General features: G+C 39.2%; 1 pseudogene; it reads right to left on the bottom strand.

The window, feature by feature from the left end:
* Positions 1 to 636: 636 nt before the first annotated feature.
* The window catches only part of LOC102815885, a 69,245-nt pseudogene continuing 59,719 nt past the window's right edge, over positions 637 to 10,162 (bottom strand).

Raw genomic sequence — 10,162 nt, 5'->3', positions numbered from 1 at the left:
AGTCAATTTGACTTCTGTGTATTACATCTGGTGAAATCCATGTATATAGTTGTCTTTGTGTGTGTGTGTGTGTGTGTGTGACATAGGGCTTTAATTTTAAAAGCTGCAAAACAGGTACAAATATTAGCTTGTCTTGGTTCACATAAAATAGTGAAAACTGCTAAACTTTTTCTAACCTTTCTAACACAACACCCCCAGTATTAAGAGAGGTCATGCATTATAGATTTTTTTTTCCTAAGATAATTCCTCAAGATAAAATTCACAGGGAAGTTTTTATAAATTTAAGGAAGTTATAAATTTATAAATAAAAACCTTGCAGATTCATACAAAAGAGTTGTTTAAGCAAAAAGTTTTCCTCTCATGAGCAAATTATAAATAATACAAATCTGCCTCATGTGACTTAGAGGGAAAATATATATTGTATTTAATGTGAAAGTTTAACAATGGCATGAACTTCTGATCTTTAAATTATCCTGAAAGCTGTTAAGTCATATCCACACTTTACTTTTCTGTCTCAGTTTCTGGCTGAGAAAGGCAGAAGTGACTGAAGACATCTGCACATGGTTTCTTGTGATCATTGGTAGAGTGTATGAGCTTTGTCTCTCAATTCCAATCACAAGGTAAAAGACAGAGTCTCTAATTTGAAGTCAGAATCGATGCTGCTTTGCTAGCTACATCACGGATATTGCCATAAACCTTTGATGGAGGGTTTTCCAGAATGAGGTTGCAAATGGCAGTTCTTGTCATCGTGGTGTTTTGGAAAGAGCCAGGATTGTGAACTCTGATGTCAGTCAGAGCTATCCATGTCTGGGTCACATTCTCGATGGTGAACTTGGTTTTCCCTCCTTTGCCAATGATTTGTCCTATTACTCTCAGAAGGTGATCTCCTTTTAAAGGTGTAACATCTGTGATTTCAAAAGACTCTAGGAAGAGGTCATCCAACCTAATGAAGACCAGTGCACTTTCCACCTAACATCCCAGAATAAAGACTTTCACAAAATCAGTGGTTTTTGTCAGAGCACTAACATCCCTGGTTTCTTTACAAGCCCTGAGTTCTACATTTCTTGATTTCAACTTAAAGTATATTTGAAGTCCCAAATGTTTCACAATAGGAGTAAATATCTTCATCCAATTCTCTTTCAGTGGTGTCTATCTGTTAGCTGGGACTGGAATTTTCCTTATTTCTTCTTTCTCACCCAGGAGTTCATCCCCTGAGAGTGGAGGGAAGACGGGCCACTTTTGCAGGTTGGGCCTCTTCAGTTTCCATGAAGCCCGCACTTATGCTGTCTTCTGTAGCGTAAATCTGCTCAGCCTGCCATTTCTTCACCTGTAGGCCACCTTTTGAGCCTGTCCTTGGCCTGGACTCTGTGTGCCTCCAACTCTCTTTCCATCCCTAGGAATCTCCAGTATAGCCCATAGTTGTAATTTATGTTGTTTAAAATAATGTAATGAAGAAGTCATTGGTTTTGCAAAATTTTATTATGAGATCCCCAGCATCATTTCTATCACGAAGGGCATATTTTCCAATCACTGATCCTTCCTCTTTGCTCCCAACCTTTGCATTCTAATTGCCAGTACTTAGCAATACATCTTGATTGTGTGTTTGATCAATTTCAGACTGAAGAAGTTGGTAGAAATCTTCAATTTTGTCATCACTGGCTTTAGTGGATAGTGTGGAATTTGAATAATAGTGATTTTAATTGAACTTCCAGGCTAAGAAAGCATAGGAAGAGGAGAACCAGACTCTTCTGAATGTCTTCCTTGTAGGCGTAGTCATAATAGCCTATCACAGACAACATTATTATACTTCAAGATAGATCTTGAACTATTCTTTTTGATGATGAATGTGATTCTATTACTTTTCAGTTTGTCATTCTCAGCATAGGCAACCGTATGATTGCCAGATTCAAAATGGCCAGTGCAGTCCATTTGAGCTCACTAATTCCTAGGATATTGATCTTTATGTGTTCCATTTCATTGTTGACAACTTTCAATTTTCCTAGATTCATATTTCCTACATTCCATGTTCTGATTATCAATGGATATTATAGCTATTTCCCTACATTTTGAGTTGTACCCCATCAGTAAATGAAGGCCCCGAAATCTTTACGCCATTCACTTTACCAGTCAACTCTACTTTGAGGGGCAATGCTTCCCCAGTTGTATTTTAATTGATTTCCAACCCAAGGGGCTCATCTTTCAGCACTATATCTGACAATATACTGGTGCTATTAATCATGTTTTCACATTCAATATTCTGGGGCTGACACTGTTATTTATAAGGTTTTTAGTCGAAATAGCAGTCACCATTCAACAGAAGGTAGCCAATCAGAAGTAGTCTCTCTTCTTCTTTCTCTGTCTGAGTCTGGAAGTTCAATTGAAACCTGTCCACCATTGGTGTACTCTGCTACTATTTAAAATACTGGCTGCATAGCTTCCAACATCACAGTAACACACAAGCCACCACAGTACAACAAAGTGACAGACAAGTGGTGGAACTGACATAAATCCACATATTTATCTCACAATGTTCCTTAATAATCAAAATTCAGATAAGTTTCTAGCATTATATTTCTTTCCATAAAGGTATAACTCATTAGGTATTATATTTCTTCATACAAAAGACACCTGATATGTTCATCATTCTAACCATTCAAGATCCAAAGGGAACATTCACCTGGGGACAAGTTTCAGAGGGGTTGGGAAGAAGGGTGGAATGGAAATGGAACCCAAAAGGAGGAAGTCAGATTACTGTTGTTACATGCAGGGGGTTGTAATCATTGAGATAAAACATAGTGTGTGATTTGTTGGATGTGAATCTGATGATCTTCTCTGTAAACCTTCACTAAGTTCACAATAAAAAAGTTTCAAAATAAATAATAGTCACCTCATTGATTTATGCCAAGATTCAGTTCTATTACTTTGCTGATTTCTCCCAGTTTCTTAATAGCAATGAACCACAAACAACTATGTTGTTGTTGTTAAGTGTCAATGAGTTGGTTCCAACCTTATGTAGGGTTTCTGAGGAGTAGCTGTTGAGTTTGAACCACCCACCTTGGGTTTCAAACCGACCTTGCAGTACAGTGCTATAGGAAAAGTGCCACACTTGATTAAAAAAAATAATAATAACAATCTGAAAGAGAGTTGTTATTATTGTCTTTAAGTGCTGTTGAGTCAGTTATGTCTCATAGCAACCCAGTATAGGGTTTCCAAGGAGCAGCTGGTGGGTCTGAATTACCACCTTGCAGTCTAGTACTTATTCTACAGAACTAGTGCCACACCAGAACTCCCAAATAATGTCTCTAGACATTATGGACAAGCATGCATCTTGAAACAAACATCTTGTTAATTGTGAGACAGGGCAAGATTCTTTGTAGGAAAGCACAAGGTTGGCATGTTTGACAAATAGGTAATACAGTGGCTGGGTGTAAAGAATGGGTTACGGTGTGGGGGAAGACCCCTGAGTTTCAGAAGAGATGCATCCTGTTAACTCTGGTCCTTCATGTTGAGAGGACCTGGAACGCATGCTTCTGAATCTGACACCATTTCCCCTATGTTAGAGAGCAGCTGTCCCACCACAATCCACTAATACTTATGGCAGAACTGTTTTCCAATTTTGTTTGGAACATTTTATACCCAGTAAAACATTAAGGTATTTATGATCAAGTGTAATTCATCCAAGTTGGTAAAGTACTATCTTAAAGCTGAAGACTTAATAACAACACGACTCAGAGATTGGCTGTCACCAGCAGGCAGAGAGCTACGGTACACAAAAACACCAGTTTGTGTGATAAAAGCTTGACAGCCTTGCCTACACACAAACCAAAGAAATAACATGCCTGTGACAGCTACAACAGCAGCAATTTTAAACTTCTCACTGATGAAATGCACTTTGCAGTCATAACTGTTGCATAAATCTGGATGTCACTTTTTTTTCATGTTATAATTTTGTGATCCAATGGATCATTGTGTAGGCCCTATAGCTGCAAATGAGCTCGATAATGCAGAATGTGCACAAATCATTGCACTATCATTGACATCAGGGGCTTGGCTGCTGGGGTTATTAACAGATATTTTTTCACCTAGAAGCACAGACTAAAATCAATCATTCTGATAACTACGCATGGCATGAGCTGTCTGTACTTTCATTTCAATCTGATTAATCACACATACACAGACCTTTACCTTAAAGGAGCAATTGTTCACATTTAATCACAAAGAAACATTCAAGCATACCATCGGCCATTACTAAATCTAACTACAATTTATGCTTCCTGTTTTAACATATATACTTATGGTAATATGGCTCTCCGCATGTAAATACATTGTTTCATTCATTTTACCAACATTAAAATCAAAACTAAGTAAATGAATCCCTTGTATTTTAGACTATTTATCATGTTATTTACTGCTTTTGACCCATATATTTTATATTTACTCTGATAATCAAAGTACATATAAATTACTAGTATATGTTTTCTTTAGTAATATAGAATGTAGGTAGCAGATTCTGTCATGTACCTCATTCTACTTTGTGCCAAGATTTGGGTCTATTATCCTGTCAATTTCTCCTGTTTTCTATATTGCCAAAAACAAATACATTCGTGGGCGCAGTTTTTTTTTTTTTTTTTCTTTAATCTGAAATTGAGTTGGGAGCAACTAAATCTCTCTTATGATCCTCACAATAGTGTCTTCAGGAAGCATAACATTCCAGAAGGGACATCTGCCGTTACTATAACAACAGAAAGGCAGAGTCTAAAGAGGACCATCTGCACTAGAGGGTAGTTTGCAAACAAGGAAGATTTCTGGGTTCCTCACTGAGAAGTCAAAGGTGAATTCTCATTAAAAGAAGCAAATCTTAAGAGAGTTTTAAAATATGAACAGGGCATAGACAGGATTTGGGATGAGTCAAAAGGCAATCTAGGCATGCAAACTTCTTCTAGACCAAAGGTATAAAACAGACATTAGGGAAATCAGCTATCAGGACTGTAGAATACCATCCTGTTAATGAGATGCATGCATAGAGTCTGGAATTAGGGATAACATCAGAGAGAAAAAGAACCATGCTCCAGTTGTCTGACCCAAAAACTGTAACATCACCTTCAGAGGGAGATAGAGCCACTGGCTCGAGTCCAAGACCCACCATGATCATCCAGGCCCTCGAAGATACTGAGAACAGTCTCAGACCTGGCTATCCAAGGAAGCACTGATGCGTCTGTTGTAGAGCTGGACATGGAGATGAGTCTTAGTCTATTTAAGACTCTCGCTTTCTCTGACTTTCCTTCTGCTTCATAGACTTGACTTCTTTTCAATTTCCTAACCTTCTTCATCTTGACCATTTTCCATCCAACTCCCATACTAGATTGACTCTCCCTTTGGGAGTCGACTTGAGCTTTTCTGCCATCCCAAAGAAACCCTATCCACAGTATAAATCCCAGTATCCATTCCTACTCTCTTGGTTTTACTTTCTCCTTAACTAAACTCTAGCTTTGTCTCAATAAGGAATTTAAAAACAATCCCAAGATTGAATTTTGTGTGGTGCAACAGGATAATGCACTGGACTGCAAGGTCATTTTGAATCACAAAGAACCCACTAGCCACTCCTTTGGAAACCCTCTACAGAGTTGCTATGGATCGGAACCAATTTGATGGCACTTAACAACAAACAACTATATTGTCAAAATAGAATTTCTGGGTAATGTAAATGCTTAATATGCTTGCTTCCTAACTGATAAGCTGGAGGTTTGAGCCCACCCAGAGGCATCTTAGAAGAAAGGTATTGTCAACCTACTTAAAAATCAGCTATTGGACATCCTATTCTAATGACACATGTGGGGTAGTCATGGTTCAGAATAGAGTTAGCAGCAACTGGATATGGTCAAAATGGGGCATCAGCCAATGAAGTCATTATCCATAGAATTAATTCCAAGTGCTATAAGACTAATAAAGGAAATGATCTATACTGAGGACAAAATGGAGTGCACAGAATCCCCTTTTGTAGGGGAGACTTCTCTAAGGAGACACTATTGAAGTTGATACCTAAGAAGAGGTAAAGTAGCTAGGTATATGAATAGATATAAAGACTTGTACATCTGGAAAGAGCTTATGGTGAAAGGACAGAAAAAAAATGGTGACATGTTACTTCTCAACAGAGCTAAGGACAGAGGTTTATGATGTGAAGACAAGAGATAGGCATGAGCCAGGTCACGGAGAGATTTATAAGTCATGGTCAAAGAGTTGGGATTTAATTCCAAGTTTCTTTCACAGCTTATTGTTACAAGGCTAGAAGAGACCCTTGGGATTCATTCCATCTGTCAGGTAAGAGGTAATTCTTTTCCTTTTTATCTGTGCACCAACTTTTGTAAATAAAGTTGACTAATGTTTGTTTATAATCTGCAAGTAAGCTGCTACTTTAATACTGCTGCCCTGGAAGAGGCCCCTTCAAGGCGTGTTAAATTAACTGATGTGAATAAAAATACCTCTCTCCTTTAATGAGAATAGCAACTTCTGTTTCCCTGGGCTTTTTTTTTTTGGTCCCATAAGACCTTTTAAAGCAGAGTGAGTGTGTTCTGGTTCAAATGCTAAAAACATAATCTCCTGTCTCTTTCTTGTTGCGTTGTGTTTTGAGAAGCCATTTTAGATCACTCTTTTTGAGCAGAAAAGCTCTCAGCAGCCGTGGCTTAAACACCCAGGACCACTTTTAGGTTGACCACCTTTTCTTGAGACTGTTCTCACAAAGAACCACAGGGTTTGCAATTCTTTATCTGACATACGGGCCATCGTGCCCAAAACGTAATAAAAGAAGCCCCAGAGATGGTGCTCTAAAAGGCCCTGACTAGCCAATCTGATTTCTACAGAACAGATTAGATAAACCTCTACATCTCTAACTTGCCATTTTTAGATGGATTGTAAAAATGTGCATTAACACATTGTGCATCTGTTCCAATGTTCTGCATGTACAACCTGTAAGGTATTAGACTCTATATGGTTATTGCTGTCTTTACAAAGGGGCAGTATTGTGTAATGCAAAGAGCTTTGCACTAGCCTAGATTAATTCTAGCTCTGTAACTAACCTCATCTTTGACCAAGTAAAATTTGTTTCCTTTTCAAGCATTATTTTATTTGCAAGATGACTTCTTTGGTTCCCTCTAGCTCTATTACTCCATGAATCTATCAAAACAGACTCAATAATAATGCCAGCCTTAGTTGCAGTAGGTTAAACTACTGTTACAATAAGACCTATAAGTATAAAGGCTCAAACAAAATAGAGATTTATGTGTCTCTCACAAAATGGTTCTGGAGAGTGGCTCTATCTATCCTGTCCCCCTTTTATTTTTATTTTTTTAGGGAGCCAGTTTAAAGAGTTCTGGTGTGTCACTGTGGGTTTATGTGCAGGACTGCAAAGTCAACTTGAACCTCAAGGTCTGTGGTTCAAGCTCATTAGTCACTTGGAAACTCAACACTGGTTTGCTATGAGTTGAAACAGATTCAATGGCATTTAACAACAGCAAAAACAAAGTTTAAAGATAGTTGTCTTCTAAAGTCACTCTGCTAATTACCCTCACAACCCATTAGAAAAAGGATAAGTTGAAGTCTAGGGCTAGAAATTCCCTGCAATGTAAATGAGGCAAAGATTATAAACATCTTTCCCCCATATATTCTGTTGGTGGATCTTAAAGGCACATGGTCATACCTAGCTGCAAGAGAGGCTAGAAAATGCCTCATTTTGTAACCAACCTGGATCCAGACAGAAACTCATTAGCAGGAAGGAGGAGACAATGAGTTTGGTTGGACAGATGGCAGTGTTTTCTGTGTACCTAACATCTGTAAGATGCTTCAAAGACTACAATGTCTTTTAACTACTGGATTTTCACTTTAGCTGTGCAGGACAATCATTAGGATCTCCATTCAGCAGAGGCAAAAACTTAAGTCTCAGAGGGATTAAGTGAAATGTTTATCACAGTTAACATTTGAGCTAAGCTTCAATTTCAAGTGTGCTGTCCATTGGTTTTCTCATTTCAAATACTAAATTAAAACATTTGCTTAGCAAATAATTACCATACACCCACATTGATATGATATGGTTTGAACAAAAGGGCATTATTGTGAAAAGCAATGGGAACAGCTAAAACAAGCCACCAACCTACACATGGTCTCCAGGTGTTAAGACGTTTCTAAGTAATATGAGGGTGGGAGGATGGGCAGGAGGTTTCCTTAGCAGTACAAATGGTTACAAGCTTGACTACTAACTGAAAAGTTGAAGGTTCAAGTCCGCCCAGTTGTGTCTCAGAAGAAACTACTCGTAATCTACTTCAGAAAAGTCAGCCATCAAAATCCAATGGAAAACAGTTCTACTCTGACATACCTGGGGTTGCCATGAGTCAGTCAACTCAACGAAACTGGTTAAGAGAACCTAGCAGGTAGTGTAGGAGTCCTAATGTGGCACTAGACTGCAAAGTCAGTTTGAGCCTCAAGGTCAGCAGTTTAAGCTCACCAGTTACTCCTTGGAAACCTCATACAGGGTTGCTATGAGCCAGAACTGACTCAATGACACTTGACAACAACAGGCAGTAGTGTGGTTCAGTGGTAGAATTCTGGCCTTCCCTGCAAAAGATCCAGGTTCTATTCCTGGCCAATGCACTTCATGTACCATCACTGCCCATCAGCAAGTGGTGGCTTATATGTTGCTATGACGCTAAATAGCATTCCATGGAGCTTCTTAATATCAGATCCACAACCATTCACAGAAATGCCACAGGACCGTCGTGCATGGGATTTACCAGGAATCAGAGGATGCTGAATATACTAGCGGAATATACTAGCTAATTCACTAACTAACAATATAGATAAACTGGAGATAATTTAAGAAGTGAAATTTTAAAAAGCAATGAAGCTGATGAAAATTGAGGTTTATAATGAGGGTGTTTTTTTCCCGCTCTTTGCTAGTTGGTCCAGGAAGTGCCTATAAGAGCACAGAGATTACAGGAAACACTCTGGAGGAGAAAGAAAATCTCTAAAGAAGTTTAAAAGTTTAAACATATTAAAGATGCATTAGGAAGAAAGGCCTGCTGATCCATTTTCCAATAATCAGTCACTGAAACTCCAATGGAGCACTCATGATTATTCTGACACATATGGGGTTGCCATGAGTCTTAACATACTCTTGACAACTTGGCCACCTCTTTGTGTTTCTTATTCTAATCTGTAGGAAAAAATGTTAACACTTCCCTAACAGGGTTGTTTTAGGAGTAAAGCCAGTATGGGTGAAGCACGAGCTGGTTGTTGAACAACAACAGAAAAGAAATAAAAGGGAACTTCAGAAAGTTTGTGGGACAATTCCAGTGTCTTTTAACGAGTTGCTATGAATCAGAATGGACTCAACAGCACTTCACAACAACAATAGAGAGAACACTATATCCCTCCCCACACTTGACACTCCCCGCTGCCACAAGCCAACAAGTCAATTTCAACTAATAGCTGAAAGGGAAAACAAACCCCGGGGTCGCTCACCGCTCACCAACCATACCGCACACCAGATGGCCCCGCTAGAGACTTTTATTCAGGGTGAGGAAGGTAACCTCTGCCAGAGAGAGAAGGCAGGAGGCAGAAGAGAGGAGAAGAAGAAGAGAGAGGGTCAACAGGAAGGGAGTGGTCATTGCTGGGGTGATTTAGCTCTGGCCTATCAAAAGCCATGTTGTCCTTTAAACTATGAGCCTTGTAGCTTAGGGCGGGGAAACAGACAAAATGGAGTTGAAGGGAGGGGAGAGGGAAGAACCCAGAAGGTATAGCCTAAAATGGCGGACCTGATATTGTAACAATGTCGTTGTTGTTATCAGGAGCCATTGAATCGGAACTCACTCATAGCGACCCCATGCACAGCAGAACGAAACAATGTCTGATCCTGGGCCAACCTTACTACCTCTGCCACACTTGAGTCCATCAATGATGCCACCTGGTCAATCCATCTCATTAGGGATCTTCCTGTTTTTCTCTGACCCTCAACCTTACCCAGCATGATATCCTTCTCCAGCGACTATTTCCTCCGGACAATATGTCCAAAGTAGGAGAGACGAAGCTTAGCCATCTTGGCCTCCAAGGAGCACTCTGGCTGCACTTCTTCCAAAACAGATCTATTGGTTCTTTTGGCAATCCATGGCACTTT

This window comes from Chrysochloris asiatica, unplaced genomic scaffold (assembly GCF_000296735.1).
Source record: "Chrysochloris asiatica unplaced genomic scaffold, ChrAsi1.0 scaffold00174, whole genome shotgun sequence".
Taxonomy (NCBI): Eukaryota; Metazoa; Chordata; class Mammalia; order Afrosoricida; family Chrysochloridae; genus Chrysochloris; species Chrysochloris asiatica.
This window is presented reverse-complemented; position numbering and strand designations above follow the sequence as displayed.